At 36.8% G+C, this 13632-nt stretch overlaps 1 pseudogene; it reads right to left on the bottom strand.

Annotated features, from left to right (window-relative positions):
* Positions 1 to 1377: 1377 nt before the first annotated feature.
* Positions 1378 to 1743, bottom strand: LOC143581834 (secreted RxLR effector protein 161 pseudogene; annotated as a pseudogene).
* Between the last annotated feature and the right edge of the window lie 11889 nt (positions 1744 to 13632).

Raw genomic sequence — 13632 nt, 5'->3', positions numbered from 1 at the left:
ACACAAAGTCTAGAATCAAACAATGCACCGATCAATCAATACAAAACTAATCAACCGACACACGGGGTTTATGCAATGAATCACCAAAATTTCCAGCCCTTAAACACAACCTATTTCAAGTCTAAATCAAACTTTACAATAGCAATTAAGGTCTATCAATCAAACAATCCATAAAACCTATCAAAACCTAACAATTAACATCATCCCTAGGTAGAACTAACAAGATTAGCCTCTCATACTTTTTGGACAGCCATGAACATTTAATAAACACATCATTAAACTCATACCAATCATCTTAACAAACATCCAATGATCAACAATAATCAATAACAAATCAATCTTTCAAGTAATTGCAAAACTAGTTAACAATTAAACAAGAAATCAAAGTTGATGAACAATGAAATTATTGAAAGAATATTGGGTATTCTGAGGCTGCTCGTGGCTGTAAAAACTGATGGTGAATGATCCCGAGGCTTGCACTTGCTTCCTTCTTCCTTCCCTAGCCGCCACACGATCAAACCCTAAACCGAAAAAAGATTTTCCCTTGCTTCCTTCCTGCTGCCTGCTGCGATCGGCCAGCTCCTTGGCTGCTAGGTTTTTTTTCTTTTTTATAATATAATATAATAGTAGGCTTGGGCTTTTCCATGATGTAACGGACCGGGCCTTGAGTTTTTACTTGAAAACTATGTGTAAAAGGCTCGTAAACTACTCCAAAAGCTTGGTTTCTCTTCCTTGTAACCCAAAACCTATATAATTATTAAATATATGTAAAACCTATATAAATTAAGTAAAAGCACATAAAATATATTACAATACTTAGATAAAACGTGCGAAAAATACATGTGTTTTACAACACATCAATACTAAAATAAAGGACACATTGAACAAAACAAACTTATTCAAAAACAAACAAAACTAACATGTACATAACTTGGCCCACGATTATACTCTGACTCCTTCTACTGTTGACTAGTTAGCTACTTTGCATGTGGAGGCTTGGAGCATTTTTATCATCCCCCTTGCTTCAAACTCCTCAACTCCCAAAAGATGATGGAATTGAACAAACGTTTCATGAGCTAAAGCCTTAGTCAAGACATCTGCAACTTGCATATTAGTACCACAATACTCCGGGGAAATTTCTTGTTCAGCCACCATGTCACGAATGTAATGATGTTTGATCTCTATATGTTTGGAGCGACCATGCATATTGGATTCTTGGATAGGTTAATGGCAGATTGATTATCACAGAAAATGACTGTAGGGGGTTTCTTGCACCACATCCAAATTACTTAAAATTCTTCTTAACCATATGGCCTGACATGTGGCTGCTGAGGACGCTACATACTCTGCCTCTGTGCTTGAGAGTGTGACCGTATTCTATTTCTTAGAGCTCCACATCACTGCTCCGCTTCCAAGAGAGTAAACACTAGCTGAAATGCTTTTCCTATCATCGATGGAACTTGCCCAGTCGCTATCTGAGTATCCAACTAACCGGATGGGAACACCTTTCTCATACCAAATCCCATAATTAATTGTGCCTGCCACATACTTCACAACTCGTTTGGCAGCACCCAGGTGTAACTTAGATGGAGCTTGCATGAAACATGAAATCAAACTAATGGAATATGCTAAGTCGGGCCTGGTATGGGTCAAATAAATTAAACCACCAACTAGGCTTCTAAATAAAGTCTCATTTGTTTTTTCTACCTTGTCATCACGAAGCAATCTTTCATTTGCATTCATAGGTGTGTTTTCAACATGAGAGTCTTTTATGCCAACCTTGGCAATAAGGGACTTAGCATACTTTTCTTATGATAAGAACACCCCTTTAGAAGTCTGTTTTATTTCCAAACCCAAAAAGAGCTTTAGTAGGCCCATATCAGACATTTCAAACTCATGCTCCATTTGAACTCCTTTAGCAGTTGTGCAGATGAGCTAGTATAAACGATGTCATCTACATATAAACACACATATATTATCTCATTATCCACCTTCTTAACATACAAAGTTGGCTCGTTGTTGCTTCTAGCATAGCCATTTTGAGTAAAGTACCCATCAATTCTAGAGTACCAGGCCCGTGGGGCTTGTTTGAGCCCATACAAGGCCTTCTTTAAACGATACACCTTGTCTTCACTTCCAACCTTCTCGAACCCTTCAGGTTGATTTACATAAATTTCTTCAGTTAGCTCACCATTTAAGAAGGCTGTTTTTACATCTAACTGATGTAGTTTCCAACCTCTTTGAGCAGCAACAGCTATGACAACCCGAATAGTCTCGAATCGAGCAACCGGAGCAAAAGTCTCCTGGTAGTCGATCCCATACTGTTGTGAGTATCCCTTTACAACCAACCTTGCTTTATACTTCATGATCTCCCCGTCTGCTCCAATTTTTGTCTTATAAAGCCATTTCAACCCAACTACGTTTTTTCCTGAAGGTAAACTAACCAATTCCCAAGTGTCATGCTTTTCAATTGCTGCGAGCTCATTGGCCATTGCATTCTGTCATTCAGGTTTCTTAGCAGGCTCACAAAAAGTGGTAGGGTAAAAAATGGAGAGGGCAAGAAAGTGAGCTTCTTCATCTGATAGCCCCTCTCCACTTTCATAATCTTGTAGCCAAGTGGGAATTTTGGTTTTTCTTTTTGAAGGAATATGTGGGTAGTTGGGATTTGAGCATATATTAGGTTGAGTGGTCAAAGAATTGGTAGGTGTCATAGGTATTTGTGAGGTAATATAAGGTGAGCTTGTAGGAGTTAAAGAAGAGGGTGTAGTGGACTGATGAATATTAGGTGAAATAAGGCTATTTATGGTACTTGCATTAGAAGGTATAGGTGAAGAAGTTTGACCTTCACCCACTGATGTGCCATTATCAATCACATGAGGCTCTGTCACACCCCGACCAAAGGCGGCGGAACATGCCGAGGTGTAACGATTGTCCATAAGCACATGACACTAATTAAAGTGACAGTATTTAATAAACTAATTTCATTTCACAACATCGAAAATATCATATAACAATTATCCATAAAATAACCATAAACAAGATATCACAAAATATGTCAAATTTGATATTGTTCATTTTTTACTAATATCATAAGGTCTTTGATGTCGTTTTCTTCACAATCATAAATCAACAAAGATGCAAACCTGCAACATTTCATAAAATAAAGTTTGTCAACACAAAGGTTGGTGAGCAATTCATAAGTTTAAATCATATTAGTATATAATAAAGATAGCCACAAAACTTGCATACGAAACGATAAATAAAAGTGGTAATTTGGATAAATAGATATCGCTAAACACATTAGCGACACCTAGCTATAAGGGGATGCCAAATAGTCTAGGATTTTATAGTTATCATTAATTGCATTACGTTAACGACACCTTGCTATAAGGGGATGCCAAATAGTCTAGGATTTTATAGTTCCACCAACCAAAAGCGATAAACACATAGGCATATAAGCATAGAACACCAAATCGAGCAATTATTTAGGTAAAGTATACAACTACGTTTGTGGTTTAAGATTCAAATATAAAGCATTTTGTTGAATAAGTATGAAATGTCACCCCCAAAATAAAAGATGGAAAATGGGGTATGAAGCACTCACCTTCAAGTAGTAAACTTGAAAGATGATAATTTGGAGATTTGTCGGAATGATGAGTTTAACGCACAATGCCTAAAAAGAAAAGAAGTCTTGAATTTAGAAAGGTTGTCTTGAAGGTCTTTAAACAAAATAAATGTTGAGAAATGTAAATAATTAAAGTTCAAGGTTTTAAAATGTAACTATTTAAGAATTTATAATAATAACCCTTTAAAAATGTAAGTTTGCTCGAAACCGGGTTAAAGTATCTAACCTTAATATTTACTCAACCTATGTTAAGTAATAAGGTGGATAAAATTCAAGAATGTAAATCCCTTTGGAATAAAGATACTAAAATGGGTTTTTTTTATCGAGTGTTCGGGTTGTCGGTTCGGGTCTTGATAATTGGTCAAACCCAAAGTCAACTTTCCAAAATATTGAATGTTATGAGATAACTCAATAAAATTTAATAAGACTTAACCAAGTATGTAGTTCCATTATTTTAGAACTAACAACGCACGTTAAGCGAGTGTTTGGTTTTGTCGGTCCAAACTTTGTTATGAGATCAAGTTGGATCCAACATTTCCAAGTACTTAAGAAAATATTTAAAAATCAATCTGTAACTATTTTTAAAGAAATATACAAGTCTTGATGGCTAAAAAAACACATTTGTGTGTCTTAAGCGAGTAAGAATCGGTTTGGTTCGGTTTCCATCTCACAACAAGTTCATAGATGGTTTCCACATGTCCAAACACTAAAGAACTTGTATAATAATATACAAATAAAAAGTACCAAAAGTTAACAATAAAGTCTCTAAACAAAAGTTCGGTTTTAGGTTCGGATCGTGTTTCGGGTTAAGACCGAGGTAAGATTCTATAAATCCATAACCATAGAATTTGTAAAAATGATTTTAGAAACTTAGATCTAACAATAAGTATGTTTAAACAATTATTTAACAAAACTAGTAACAAAGTTCGGTTTACGGTTTAGAGCTATTTACGGTTAAACTGAAGCATAGACTCTTAAAAACCCATAACCATGGAACTTGTAAACATGACCAACAAACTAAAATAAGCAAGATTAATATGTATGAACAAGTTATATAGATGTATATATATCAAGGACACGAAGTCCTCCATGAAGCCTTGCCTTATGAGGTCCGAAACCTCACCGACCGGAATCGGAGAAGTAACTATCAAAGGTAAACAAGGGGTGTATATTATATATATGTTGCACAACCATAAACAAGTATTAATAAGGCTACATAAACTAATTAAGATGAAAGACTAAAAACCTTCAAGAACACTTAAGAAGATAACTTTGAATCTTTGATATTTGAGAGAGTTTTTTTATTTTTTTTGGAGTTGTAGCAAGGGAAAATGAAGAGGAAAGGTGGTGTATATATAGGGTAATGTTGGTGGTCAAATATGGGTGTGAGACACAAGAGTTTTCATGCAAAATGGATCAAGACAAAAACACAAAACAACAAAATAAATAAATAAATAAATAATAATAAAAATAAAAATAGGATGTTTTCAAGACCCAACAAGTGTGAAACAATATTGTAACATAAATCCATCATTTTGATTATAATATAAGCTTCGGTTTACAAATCGGGTCGGTTTACATAATAAACAAATACAAAAACGAATACAAACAAGACCCGAAATTGACGAATGTCACAGGCTCTTCAAGCAAGGACAAGGGAAATGGGTATTCCCATGCTACATCGAACCCAAGGTCCTTTGACTTGTCTCCATCCTTCCATTGCCAACTAGCATTTTCAAAAAAATACCACATTTCTTTTAACTTGGAATATTTTTAAATAGGGTTATATAGCCTATACCATTTACTTTCATGAGAATAACCAAGGAAAATGCATTTTTCTGCCCTATCATCTAGCTTTCTTCTTTGATGGACGGGAACATGGCCATAAGCAATGCATCCAAAAATTTTGAAATGATGCACAGATGGTCTATGTCCACACCAAGATTCATAAGGTGTTTTATCTTGAATTTCACTTCTTGTTGCACGATTAAGCAAGTAGACAGCAGTGGCAACCCCCTCGGCCCAAAAACAATTTGGCATGCCTCTTTCTTTTAACATACTTCGTGTCATCCCCATAACTGTCCGATTTTTTCGTTCCACCACTCCATTATGTTGAGGAGTATATGAAACAGTGAGTTCTCTTTTAATCCCATTGTTATCACAAAAAAGATTAAATTCATTAGAGCAAAACTCACCACCTCGTCAGTTCTAAGGACCTTGATGTGATGTTCACTTTCCTTTTCAACCAAGTTTTTAAAGATTTTAAATTTGTCAAAGGCTTGAGATTTATTTTTTAAAAAATACACCCAACTCATTCTTGAGAAGTCATCAATGAGTAGAAGATAATATAGGCTGCCACCCAAGCTTTTCACTTACATCTCACCACATAAGTATGCATTGACTAGTTCAAGTGGCTTGGTTGCTCTCCAAGAGTGAGAAGAATAGGGCAGTTGGTTTAGTTTCCCAAGAATACAACCCTCACAAGAATTAATAAGTTGTACCCTAGGAAAACCACGAACCATATTTTTCTCTGATAGGGTTTTCAAACCTTGAGATTGTAAGTGTCCATACCTTAAGTGCCACAAATGAGAGTCTACATGTCTGCCATCATGAGAAGGGTTTTGTTGGTAGATGACTTTGGAAGCATCAACTATGAACATGTTGTTCTTTGCCACCTTAATATGCATGAGCTCAACTCCTATTTTCTTGTTCTTGATAACACATTTCCCTTCATCAAGCATGATGGCATATCCTTTCTTCATCAGCTGGCCTACGCTTAAGAGATTGTACTCCAATCTCGGTATGTAGTAGACATCTTCAAGTAACCTGCGACTTCCATTAGCCAAGTTGATACGTACAATTCCTTTACCTTCCACCATTAATTTCTTTTTATCACCAAGATTTACTTCTTCAGTGAATGACTCATCAAGTTAAGTGAAACTTTCCTTCGCACCGGTCATATGATGAGAACAACCGGAGTCCAAGAACCAAAGGTGATTGGACTACTCATCAAGGCTATCCGTAAACATCATAAAGAGATGTTGTTGCTCTTCTTCTGGTTCTTTAGTTGGAGTCTCATTAGTAACAACCTGGGCTTGATTATCCTCGTTATACCAACAATCACGTTTTAGGTGACTGTACTTGTTGCAGATCTGACACTGAAGGAGTTTGTTATGGGCTCCGGTTCGACCTCGCCCTCTACCCCTTGAAGAACCATGACCTCTTCCTCTTGGGTAGTTTGATTGAAAGCCTCGGTTTGGTGTCTGCACTTGTAGTGCTTGTTCTTCAACCTTCTCTCCTTTTTCTTTGGATCGGCTAATGAGACGAGCCTCCTGGGATTGCATTGATCCCATCAACTTCATTGGAGTCAACGTGGAGAGATATGATGAAACTTCAATAGTTGAAACTATGAAATCAAATCGAGGAGTAAGGCTTCTCAAAACTTTCTCAACGATTGTTTGATCGGAGATAACTTCCCCATATGATCGTTTTTTACTAACGATTGCCATTACCCGGGAGAAGTAATCACCGATAAATTCACCTTCATTCATAGAGAGATTCTCAAAATCTCTTCTCAGGCCTTGCAACTTAATCGCTTTTACTTGTTCATCACCTTGGAACTCCATTTTCAGGATGTCCCATGTTTCTTTAGCAGTCTTTGCAGCAGCAATTCTAGAGAAAAGTTGATCGTGGACTGCCTGCTGAATAATGGCCATGGCATAAGCGTCCTTTTTCACCGCAGCTTTGAGTCTGTTTTGATCGGTTTCGGCGTGGTTGTAGCCAGACTCAACATGGTCCCATAGGTCTCATGATCGCAGGATGGTCTTCATCCTTATGCTCCGGTAGTCATACTTGTCCCCTTTGAAGATAGGGATCGGTATTGCTTGAGTTTGAACAACGCTAGTTGGTTCAGCCATGAAGGGAGTTTTGAGTCTTTTGTGGATTTCAAAGGATCAGAACACAGTGCTCTGATACCACAGATGAGATCAGTGATATAGATTCTAAGCAAAAGTAAAAGAGTATGGAAAGAGAATACTTTTTTGATATTGATTGTTGTGAAGTTACAGAGCACAAGGACCAGTCTTAAATAAGAAGAGAAAATAACATACTAAAATAAAGGACACGATGAACAAAACAAATTTATTCAAAAACTAACAAAACTAACATGTAGATATCTTGGCCCATGATTATACTCTGGCTTCTTCTAGTGTTGACTAGTTAGCCACTTTGCATGTGGAGGCTTGGAGCATTTTTATTAAAATTCACACGGGGCTTTAAACAAACATAGTGTTGTTGATGAAATGATACTTTTAGTTTCAATTATTCACAAAGGGAGGGAAATAACAGAATTACTAGATCAGATAGCAAATAAAGGAGGATTTATTAGAGCAGGAAAGTAAGCATCAGTAATTAAATGCAGAAGAAATCAACAGATAGAAGAAAACAAAGCAATTACAACAGTTAGGGAGCAAAATGCAACTGAGTTGAAGGCCAGGGAAATATCGCCTTTTATATACAAACACACAAACCATCAATTGAAACTGGCATCCTCATTTGGGGTATCAATTGGAGCAATTAATAATTGAAGGGGTAACCAAATGATTGGATTGAATTGAAAGGAAGGTGTCTAACTGAAGGATTGAAGAACCCTTAACCTCCATCAATTATGTAATTAAAGAGCTCAAATGAATTGAAACTGTACAAGATCGATCCATTCGATTAAAATTGAACAAGACAAACATGGATTCCCCGGAATCGATTGGAGAGTATTACCGAGGAGGAATTTCTTGGCCTAATTGAGTGCCATCGTGAGAATTGGCATAACTAAATAGAGATTGGAATCATTGATCTTTAACAACATTTAAGCGGCGCTTAATTGATGATGAAACCGACGAATGAATGTTGATATTAATTGAGCAATCAATTGAGTTAGTTGAATAGGTCACCGGAGGACGGTACAACTGAAGGAATAAGGTCTCTGCCGGTGAAAGCGCAACCAATTTGGCAGCGTCTCCTTTAATGACGTCTGAAAAAGTTAAATTACCATTAGGTCCATCTAAAATGTTTTATAGATAATATAGATAAGGGATAGAAAAGTCATTTTAATCCAACTTAATAGATTTTTAAGCGTCCATGAGTGAAACATAATATGGAATTTAGTACAAACATGAAGGTCGACTTAGTTTGTAATACATAAAAGTTATATGTTTTGTTATTTGGATTAGTTTTATAACAAAGTCTAACAATTTATTAGTATAAAAAAATCAGTTAAATATATATAAAACTAGCGGTCATCAACAAAAAGAACCATCGGCGATCTTACTGACATTTTAGATTGGCAAGAGTTGTCTGGCAAGTGATTGACTTGGATCAATAGAGTAGACTTAGAAAAATTGTTCATTAGGGTTGAAAATTTGGGGTGTTGGTTATGTACAACCAAATAATATCAAATAAATTGGTGAGTATGGGTCGTGTAGTGTCACATAATAAAAAGATAAATCAAATTAAATTTCCTAAAGTACATATTAAAAAACAAACATTAACCAATCAAGTAATTAAAGCATAATGTAATAATTTATCTACCAATTAACACATATAGTAAAATTTAGATAATCAAACACTGACAAATCACCTATCAAGTAGTCATCAATAATCTAATATACTAAACAAATAGACAATAATCTAATGGCAAAAGCCTTAACAACGTATAAAAGAAAACAGTAAATATAAAGAGAAATATTAACATATTTGAGAAGATATACATATATTGTTGGCTACCGTATTTCACTTGATACTCATCACCATATGTGGCAAAAGCACAAAGCATCATATTTCACTTGGAACCTAATTAGAATCAGGGACCATGCAGCTAGCAGAGGCAGTGGTTCCAAGCTCCAACTATCAATTATTCGTGTTCGTTTTTCAATTTCCGCTCTTTCTATTTTACTTTTTTTAGGTTTTAATAAACTAACTATTAACGATTCAATTGGGCTTCAAGTCTTAAAACAATTTAGCTTTTGGGCAATTGGGCTTAAAACAATTTAACTACTAACATCATAACATGAACTTTCTTTTTATTTGTATAGTTGTGGGCTTGAATATTTATATTAGATGTTTGTATAATTATATTGATTACTTGTATTAGGCTTATAGTTACAAATTTATAAATTTCTAATTTGGTTTTTCTTGGTCTTTCTAACATTACATGGGGTTCATCGCATCAAACCATACGGAAGAATCGCTGGTGGTAGTTCGCATCAAGATGATAGTTAAAGGGGAATTCGAACGGGTTCGGGTTTGGATTTGGGTGAAGACGGATTGAATGAGAGGGAAACTGGGAGTGATAGTTGGAAGAAAGTAAGAGGGGAGGTAGTAGAGAAGTGTTGGATATGAATAAGCAAGATGATGGGTGCTACGGGATTTTGAAGAAGGAAATCGAGACCGCGAAAAGTAGAAGACCGGAGAGGAAATGAAATGACATCAGTTGTGGTATAAAATAAAGCAGATTATGCTACTGGTACATATGTACATTAAACTTTGGTTATATCTATATATCTAGAAACGGTAACGGGTAGTGATATGCTTGAGTAGCTTAATCTTCATACGCTAACCTTTTTATGTGATCAATGTATTAATACTCTTGAGTAGCTTAAGTCTTCCTCTTGTAGTTCTTTAACCAGTTTTCATTTACATTCACGTCTTTCAGAAAGAGCTGCTAAATTAAGTTCTTTTTTAGGTGAATGAAGTATGAACACTTTGCCAATAGTTGAAACCCAATCGGGAGATGTTTCGGCTTATTTTACTATTAATGTCATTTCGATTAGTGATGGACAAATATTCTTATCTGCCAATCTATTCAATGTTGGCAACCGGCTATTAATGTGAGTATCTCTGTTTCCAGAGTTGGGTCTGCAACTCAAATTATAGCTATCAAAAAATGTAGGCAGTAAATTAAAATTAGAACTGCGCAACTCACAGAATTAGAAGCTTTTACACAATTTGCTTCTGATCTCGATAAAGTTACTCATAATCAATTGGCAATAGGTCAATGATTATGTGAATTGCTTAAACAATACCAATCTGCCCCTCTCGCGCTAGATGAGCATATACTTATTATTTATACTGGAACAAACAGTTATCTTGATTCATTAGAAATTGGACATGTGAGGAAATTTCAGAATGAGTTGCGTACTTACTTAAAAACCAATAAACCACAATTTCAAGAAATCATATCTTCTACCAAGACATTTGCCGAGGAAGCGGAAGCCATTTTGAAAGAAGCTATCCAGGAACAGAGGGAACTTTTTATACGAGCTTGCCTAAGCTCAAGCTCGACTCGTTTCAAGCTTTATTGTAAGGCCCCTCTCCCGGTGACCCTACTCTAGCGTCGGATTTACTCATAAACACATTTCTTCAAATCAGAGTTTATTAAAACTTTTCGCGGAATATAAAACATCAATAATTTGTTACAAAACATTAAATCTTTTCTTTGATACCATAACACAAAACTTTATATTTAAAACATCTTTACTTATTTCTTCAGATGCCAGCCGTTCAATTCATGCCGTGTGTCATCCTCATGCTAACTCTATAATCAGCTCACCTGCGTGCATATTAAAAGTCAGCTACGCTGAGTGAGTTCTAGTTAATCGAACGCCATACAATACATACACATACATACATATCCGTAGATACATATCCATACTTCACTAGTTACCCTTCTGTTCTACATACATACTTGCTACCATACATACATACATATCTACAATCACTAACCTCAGTCTACCGAGAGTACGTTCATAGTTCACCGTCTATACCTGTACTCAAGGTCGTGAACACGTACAAGGTTCGCAGTCCTTACCTATGTTCACCATTTATGGTACGTACAAGGATCGCGGTCCTTCCCTATACCATAGTACATCCACAACACGTACAAGGTTCGCAGTCCTTCCCTATGTTGCAACCTAATTCATAGCACGTACGAGGTTCGTAGTCCTCCCCTATGCTACAAAATCAGCACGTATAAGGTTCACAGTCCTTTCCTATGCTGAAATACATCCACAACACGTACAAGGTTCGCAGTCCTTCCCTATGTTGCAACCTAATTCATAGCACGTACGAGGTTCGCAGTCCTCCCCTATGCTACAAAATCAGCACGTATAAGGTTCACAGTCCTTTCCTATGCTGACGCCTATCTACATTACGTATAAGGTTCGCAGTCCTTATCTACGTTACATATATCATCTACTTCACGTATAAGGCTCGCAGTCCTTAACTACGCCATCACCAGCCGAGTCTATGTCCGACAAAAGCTAGAGGGATTTGCCATCCTAACTTACTATGTCGAACGTAGAACTCACATGCCATTCGTGTACCTATATACACATACTTACATTATAACAGAAGAACACTCTAGGCATTCTTTACCTCATTCATTTAACAACCATACCCCTTGTCGTTACGTGCAATATCCGAAGATCGTTCACGCCCCGACAAGTATTCATTTGAAATATTCATACATCTTCGATATATAATATTCGTACCTTTATTTTTAACCTGACAGTACGCGCAATATCCGAAGATCGTTCGCGTACCGACAAACAATCATTCATATCTATCACACATATCACATATGACATACACTTATCACTTAGGATAAATGTATTAACAACACATCGAGTATGCACACAGCCCCGAAAACATAACAAGGAATGGGGCTAGAAACTCACCTGAACACGGTTACGTTCACCGTTGATCGTAATCCCTTTCTTCAGTTGTGCACGGCTGACTGTATAACAAGTATATGTATCAATTAACTATCACTACTCATATCATCTTTCCAGTCTTAACTACTACCCACAACGAACGGGGGTCCGGGGGCAGCGCCCCTGGCAGCGGGGTCTAGGGGCGGCAGCCCCTAGCAGGGTCCAAGGGGCAGAGCCCCTGGCTGGGGTCGAGCTGCCAGGTCAGCTTGGAAAAATTTTATTTCCATTAACTGTCTTAACACATTTTTCATTAGATTTTTAATTTATTTTCTAATCGAACTTGACTTTAGGCGAAGTTAAACCTTAGGCGAACTTAGCTTTAGGCGAAGTTGTCATCAGGCGAACTTAGCTTTAGGCGAAGTTGTCATCCGGCGAACTTAGCTTCAGGCGAAGTTGTCATCCGGCGAACTTAGCTTCAGGCGAAGTTGTCATCAGGCGAACTTGGCCTCAGGCGAAGTTACCAGTTAGGCGAACTTAACTTTACAGCGAAGTTGCCATCAGGCGAACTTAGCTTGCAGGCGAAGTTCATCATGTGAACTTAGCTTGCAGGCGAAGTTCATCGCTTTGAAGGCGAAGTTGCCCAGTTGCAGGCGAAGTTGCCCAGATCAGCCGCTGTTCGGTTTCTGTCCAGCATTTTGAGCGATTTTAACACCCTTGCTATGGTTCAATATCACCCACTACGCTTCCCGACCATTTTCGGTCGTTTATACACTAAAAAGCTTGGATCTTTAAACTTCAAAGATCAAGAATCATACCTTTTTGAGCTTGTTTGGATCTCGTTTAACTTGTTAACACAACTAATCGCTCTCTCTCTCTCTCGGATCTGCCCGTTCCTCTCCTCGGCCCGGCGGCGGTGTAGATGGTGTGTGTGTTTTTGGAGTGTGTGTGTAGAAAGTAAGGAAATGAAGATATTTTTGGGTTTAGGGGATATTTATCTAAAATCCCATGGACCTAAGGCCCATTCTCATTTAACCCGTCTCCATTAATCCAACACTAGCCTGACTCATACCAACTCCAACTCTATTATTTATTTCCCGAACCCGAGTCAACTTTCCCTCTATTATTAAGTAATGTAATTAATATCATTTTGGAAATTTCGGGATGTTACATTTATATCTAACACAATGCATATTAAGTAGTTATTTTATCCAAACTATTATATACTAAAACTTTTACGTAACCATATTTGTTGTATAATTAATATTTTAAACAAAAAGTTATGTAAATAATAGCTTCATTTAG

The sequence above is a fragment of the Bidens hawaiensis genome, unplaced genomic scaffold (assembly GCF_021521415.1).
Source record: "Bidens hawaiensis isolate Kalapana, Puna unplaced genomic scaffold, B.hawaiensis_p1.1 tig00031203_1, whole genome shotgun sequence".
NCBI classification, from domain to species: domain Eukaryota; kingdom Viridiplantae; phylum Streptophyta; class Magnoliopsida; order Asterales; family Asteraceae; genus Bidens; species Bidens hawaiensis.
This window is presented reverse-complemented; position numbering and strand designations above follow the sequence as displayed.